The sequence below is a fragment of the Myotis daubentonii genome, chromosome 12 (genome assembly GCF_963259705.1).
Source record: "Myotis daubentonii chromosome 12, mMyoDau2.1, whole genome shotgun sequence".
Classification (NCBI taxonomy): Eukaryota; Metazoa; Chordata; class Mammalia; order Chiroptera; family Vespertilionidae; genus Myotis; species Myotis daubentonii.
In genome coordinates, this window is record NC_081851.1 from 74,329,820 (window position 1) to 74,336,935 (window position 7,116).

Genomic DNA, 7,116 nt, shown 5'->3' on the forward strand with positions numbered 1-7,116 from the left:
CAGTGTCAGCATCACCTGGGACCTTGTTAGCAATGCAGATTCTCAGGCCCCTCCCTGGAGCTACTGAGTCAGACACTCTGGAGGTGGGACCCAGACTTCTGCCTTCACAGGTCCTCTGGATGATTCTGCTCACAGGAAGACTGAGTCACGACTTAGAGTCAGAGCCCTAAATGAGATTATATCTATAAAGCACTAAGCCTGACACCCAATTCAGACACTTGGAGAAGTCAGGGTACTTCTGATTCCTTTAAAAACAGGAGGAGCAATAAACTGATGAGTCACTAACACTTTAGTGTGAACTAGTTTAAGCTATTTTATAGGAAGTATTTATAGTGTGATTTAGTAAACTGGTATTTTTTTTCTCATAAAAAAAAATGGCAGTACTGGGGCTAAAAGATATGAACATTTTCCCAAGTTTACCTGAAGAGAAATCCAGAAATAGAATCCAGACTATTGACTCTGCACTTGGTTAATTTTCCTGCCCCAACCCTCCTGTTTAGCATTAAGTACCAGGATCCTAATGGGAACAGACTTAATCAAGAGCTTATCAAGGCCACCTGCCCGAGCTAACCTGGGCATGGGGCCTGGGGGAACCCATTTGCTGTTCTTATGTCTGCCCTACATGCTGCTGAAGATGAGAAAACGTGACCCTGATCTGCAAGAAGACACATATCTCATTCCTGCTAAAAACAAAAGAATTATTGTGACAAAAACTCACTCAAAGTCTAGTTAAACAGATCTAAATAGGTCACTTGATGTAATTCCTTATGGTGGTAGCCAGCTAAAGTATTAAAGGTAACAAGAAACACTTGCAGGTAAAGTCAACCTTGTCTGTTGTCAGTCTGAACTGACAATGTTCTGGTGTGGTGTCATTGTGTCGGACGGACCCTATGGTCACGGTGCAGGTGCAATGATGCTAGATAGAGATTCTTATGGTCATTGTGGGGTTAAGATATTGTCACTCCATATTAGGGACCAGGCAACACATCAGATGGGGCTGGGGTCTCACGTGAAAGGTGGAATTATTCACTGAGATAGTAATTATGACTGACAACAGCTGAGGGAAAGGGCAGAAGGGCTAGAACATTCTCTTGGCCTTGACCAGGGAGACATGGAAGATCAGAGAGGGCTGTGTCAGCAGGCCTTCTGAGGCCCAAGAGTGGGCCAGCCATTCCGAGCAAGAAGAGCCTGGCATCTGGCCCAGACAGAGGGTGGGATTTGCAAGTTCAGGGGCTGCATCCGCCAGCCAGCCATGACCAGGTTCAAGACCCCATGTTGTGAGATTCACACCGCTTTTTGCACCTTGCCATGTGTGTCCGCCTCCCTAAAGCTTTCCCCTGGTTCAGTGCAGCCTTTTGAGTCCCAGTGCGCCGCAGGAGTGCTGCTGGGAGCCTGGAGCACCACTTATTTCTACCCTGGGGCCTCCTCATTCTAGAGGCACCTGAAGGGGCCCCAGGCATCCGAGCAGGACTTAGGGGTGAAGGAACCACAGGAAGAAAGCACCTTAACTTTGAAGGTTTGAGTGGTGTTTCATTTAGGGAGGTGGGCTCCTACAACAGCTAAACCTCTAATCTGGTGAGTAGGATGAATCCTAGTATCTGGATTCCAATTCTTCACTTTTAAAAAGTGTAATTGAATTTTTAAAAATATAGCCAGACATTTGTTTATATACTGTCCCAAGGTGACAGATCAGGGGAGTCACCCTCCCTGGCACCTTCCCTGCAGCAGCCCCAGGAAGCATACATTTTGAGGGACGGGGCCCTGGGCAGACAGGACACTTTCTACTATGGAGCTTGATCACTTCCCAAGATCAGAAGAGGTTTGAGGTCTCTGTGCTGTGCCAGGAAGCAGAAGGGATTCTGCCCCATTGAAGAGTGAGGGGCTTGGCAGCAGCCACTGCAAACAGCTGCTCTGAGATTCCCCACGATAGGAAACCAAGACCCAGGAAGGGTGTGACTCTCCAGAAGCGGCCAGGGCAGGTGAGTGGAACCTCCTCTAGCCCAGTGATGGCGAACCTATGACACACGTGTCAGAGGTGACACGCGAACTCATTGTTTTTGGTTGATTTTTCTTTGTTAAATGGCATTTAAATATATAAAATAAATATCAAAAATATAAGTCTTTGTTTTACTGTGGTTGCAAATATCAAAAAATTTCTATATGTGACACGGCACCAGAGTTAAGTTAGGGTTTTTCAAAATGCTGACACGCCCAGCTCCAAAGGTTTGCCATCACTGCTCTAGCCTGTTCCTCAAGGAAGGACAGAAGGGAAGAAGTCAGGAAAATAAAAGGCAGGACAGAGTACAGGCAAACGCAGTGAGGCCTCTGACTTGTAACCTGCCTGGGGCCCTCCTACCAGCACCTCTGCCCCGCTACACCGCTACACCTACACCGGCAGAGCCTGGGTGGCCAGATCAGGGAGGAGCCTGCCCACCCAGGAAGCCTTCACTCCCTCTCCAATGGGTAGGATCCAACTGGCTGCATCTGTTTCCCTGTCCTGTCCACAGCTTCTGCCTTGGATGGTCCCAGATGCTGCCTGCCTGCCTGTGTGGCCATCCCAGCAGCTCTCATTCCTGCCTCTGCCAGGTCTTCCCGGTTTCACCCCTGCCTTCGCCGGTAAGAACTCCCGCCAAAGAGCAAGTTCATGTACTTTCTCTAGCTATGAATTTCTGAGCAGTCAGGTTCAAAGGTGCATTGTTTTCAATTCCATTTAAGTTCTAATATAGTGGAGAGGGCTCTGAGTCAGGAGTCTAGTTGTGTGACATTACACAAATCACATACATCCTCTGAGATGCAATTTCCACACTAGAAAATGAGAGAATTAATAATAAATGTTCTACCTACAGCAGATCAATGAAAGATATATGAAAATGCCTAACTATGTCTGGCATAGACTAACAGCATCTTTGGTTGGTAAAATAATATCTTCTTCCTTGTTTAGTAGAGGATATAACCCTGATTCTGTGTAAATGTACTTTTCATAACTCTTTGACAAATATTACCTTCAAGAGCTTAGCCCCGAGATTACAATTTAGGTTCTGGCATTTTCATTTTGAGACATAACATTAAATAAGTGCCCTGGTTCCTTTATTTTGAGGAACGCCTGGCTAGGTCGCTGCCTGGGGACACACAGCAGTAGGTGTGAGCCAAAGTTTGCATCCAGACTTAGCCAGTGCTTCTCACCACCTTCATATCTCAGTGTGGGCTGAGGACCATCTGCACCAAAGTCACCTTGGAAACTGGTAAACAATGCAGATTCGAAGAAGAATGGAAAGCAGGCCTCAAAGAGATAGCTACATACCCAAGTTCATAGCAGCATGGCTCACAATAGCCAAAAAGCAGAAGTAACCCAAGTGGCCTTCAACAGGTGAGTGAATGAACAAAATGAGATATATAGGACAATGGAATATTATTCAACCTTAAAGAAGAAGGAAATTCTGACACATGCTACCACTTTTGATTTCACTTAGATGAGGTACCTATAAGTCATATTCATGGAAACAAAAAGTAGAATGGTGGCAGCCAAAGACGAGGGGGAGGAGAAAATGGAGAGTCGGTGTTTAATGGGTACTTAGTACTAGTTATGCAAGATAAAAAGAGCTCTGGAGATGGATGGCAGTGATGGCTGCACAACAATGTGAATGTACTTGGTGCCATTGAACTATACACTTAAAAATGGTTAAGATGGTACATTTTATGGTATGTGTATTTTACTACAATTTAAAAAAAATAATTTTATAAAGCAAAAATCAATGCAGATCCTTCAACCTATTCTGCATTCTCAAAATCCGATTTTCTGGTGGTGGACACAGGAGCTGTTACCAAGTTTGTGTGTGATTCTGGGGCACACTGAAATGTGTGTGCTCCTCACACACAGCTGTAAGTGTAGGTAATTCTTTAGAGAAGGTGTCTGAGGACATGAAAAGAGAGAGTGTGCTGCCAAGCTGGCTGAGTAGACTCACGGGAGGGTTGTTTGTAAGGAGTATTGTTTTGTGTTCAGATGGGAAAAGCTGGGGAAAACCCGGACACAGGTACCAGTGCGTGAGCTGGGCCACTCACAAGAAACTTTTACCAAAAAATATAAGGGACCGCTGATCTCATGCTAACCAGAACCACACAATCCTCTTTACTTTTGTTTGAACCAGATAAACTGCTAGGAGCCTTTCAGCCCTAACACTGATAGTTCTGGCATTTTCTGGGCACACACACTGGCTCTCTCTTCATCTTGGAACAGGATTACTACCTCAGGGTAAGAAGGTCCTGCCTGGCTCTTTGTACTAATTAAAAAGCCCTTTGCCAAACAAGCACTCAGGATAACCATGTGAGTTCCAAGATGCCACCCACACAGCACGTCTCTGCTTCCTTTCACCCAACCCAGCCACCCAATCTTCAACCCCACCTTCTCTGACATCTCCAAACCCTGGCTGCAGGATGGAGAATGGATTGGGGAGCACAGAAAAGAATAGAGGTGAGTAACCAGTAAAATACCATGCAGAGTCCCAGATGAGCTTGTGGTGCTTTTGCTGAGGATGTGACTGGTAGGAAGAACGATAAATAAGTGGCATGGAGGGCCACAGTAATTTAACTAAAGAAGGTTCCGGTTAATGATGGGGGTGGAAGTCAGATTGGCAGGAGATGAGGAGTACTTCAGAAGTAAGGAAATAGGCGCTGTGAGTGTAAGTAATTCTATAGAGAAGGTGTCTGAGGATATGAAAAGAGAGGGTGTACTAACAAGCTGGCAAAGTAGGCTCATGGGAAGGTTGTTTTTAAAGAGTATCCTTCTGTGTTAAGATGGGGAAGGCTTGGGCATGGTGAAGTGTTGATGGGAAGGAAAGGCCGGATATGCTGGAGAGAAAAGAGGACAATCTGAGGGGAAGCTTCCCAGGTGTTGCCGCAGAGCAGTGATGGAGGCCTTGATCTTAGTAGAAAGGACACTTGTATTACAACTGAAATAAAGGAGAAAGGACAGGACAAATGCTGATGAGTTTTTAAATTTGGTGGAAAGAAGTTGTACAAGTTCCTCTTACAATGATTCCAATTTCTTTTTTGAGGTAAAAGGAAATGTGTTTAGAGTGAGAAGAGAGAAAGGAAAGTGGAGGTTTGCGAGTTGCATCTTATAGATCAGATTATCTAAAAAAAGAAAAATGAATGAATATTTGTAGAAGGAGGAGGAGGAGGAGGAGGAGGAGGAGGAGGAGGAGGAGGAGGAGGAGGAGGAGGGGAAGGAGGAGAAAAGGAAGAAAAGAATAGAAAAGAAAAGAAGAGGAGAGGGAGCCAAAGAATGAGGTATCCTGTCCAGGGTAGCTGAGTGGTTGAGCATTGACCTATGAACCAGGAGGTCACTGTTTGATTCAGAGCACATGCCCAGGTTCCGGGCTCAATCCCCAGTAGGGGGCATGCAGGAGGCAGCCTATCAATGATTCTCTCTCATCATTGATGTTTCTATCTCTTTCTCCCTCTCTCTTCCTCACTGAAATTAATAAAAATCTATTTTAAAAAAATAAGAATGAGAGAGAGAGGACTAAAGAATAGAATGTGTGGATTTCCTCAGGTATATTTACATCCCAGATGGGACACTCATCGGTGTTCACCATGGGGGATTTTATTATTAAATGCTGACAAACAGTCACAAAGAAGAGTTTTGTCAGAATATCCCAACATTTTAGTAATAGGATGGGCCTTGGAGATTTCCTAGTCCAAAATCCTTATCATAGGAAAATTCATGCTCAGATTGCAGAAGACTCATTAATGTTGATGGCAGAGCCAGAATCAATAATGCCACATCCTCCATACCCAAGACACAATGGGCACGAGCCCCAAACCAGGCCAAACAAAAGTGAGGAGTCACTTCAGGCCAGCATGCCACTAACTAAAGGGAAGGATTAGCAGTTAAAGTGAACCTGCCTGCCCCTGCCCAGACTCAGCTGTTGAACATTCCAGATGGGCTTCTCTTGAATTCAAGCAGGCATTCATTGAACCACGTCTGCTTCTGCCCGCAGACGCCCTGCCTCACTGTTGGGTTCAAGAAGTTCCTACAATGATTTAGCAATATCGAGGAAACCCATCGGGCTGGGATTCCAAAGCTCCCAGAAGTAGCTGTTAACTAGCCTGAGAGTCCCAGTTCTCTTCAGTGCTCCATCTTTTTACTGGGTGCTATCAGCCAAATCATCTGTGCTAATAGTATTTCACCATCTCCAGCCACACTGTGGTCTGTTTGTTTTCCCAGCACACTACAAAGGGAAGCTTTCAAAGCTGGACTTGCTAGTGTTTTGAGTTTGCAGAGAAAAGTCCTCAAGTCCTCATGATCTGATATTTCCATCTCATCACATCTTTTATTCACAGATCGTAAAGGCCCAGTCTCATTTTACAGATGGAAGAATTCAAGAAGGTGACACATGGAACACCAAAACAGTTCTGTAATACCCCCGAGGATGTTTATAATAAAGAAGAGATTCAAATTAGGGCGTACAATAGGTTTTATTGTTTCACATAATGATACGAAGGCACTTTAGCACAAAATAAAATAAAATTGGGTTCACAAGCTGTTCGGGATTTATAATTTCCTTTTCATTTTGCATAATGGCAGTAACCTGGGCTCCCATCAATCATCCTGGAAGATAGTGTCTCAACAGTCATAATGTCTGACTGTGAATTCAGTACCAAGGTCCCAGCATTGTCTCGGAAAAGCTCTCAGAGAAAGGACAAAGCCTACAGCATTGTCACTAGGGCCTAATGGGGGTTCCATCTCTCTGGAAGGATGGAATATTTTGCTTCTTTCTATGGCATCATAAAAAGCCACAATTATTGTTTTTGGGAATGGAAGACCTAGGATATGAGACCAAAAGAAAAAGGACAATGGAAAACTAATCTATCATTGACATGCCTCTGGGGAAGCTCCTTTGGCAACAGCAAATGCATTATCCAGGACCTATTTGAAGATAAGAATCAATTTAATTAATGTTAAATGGCTTTACACATTGACAAAGCCAAGGACTAAAGAAAATGGAAACCTGGTGCAGATGTAGTCTGAAGAAAGAACCATTAAGGAGAGAAAAGAGAGCTCTGGCAAAGCTCAACTCTACCCCTGTCCATGAGCTCAGGGCTGGTTCTCAGTCC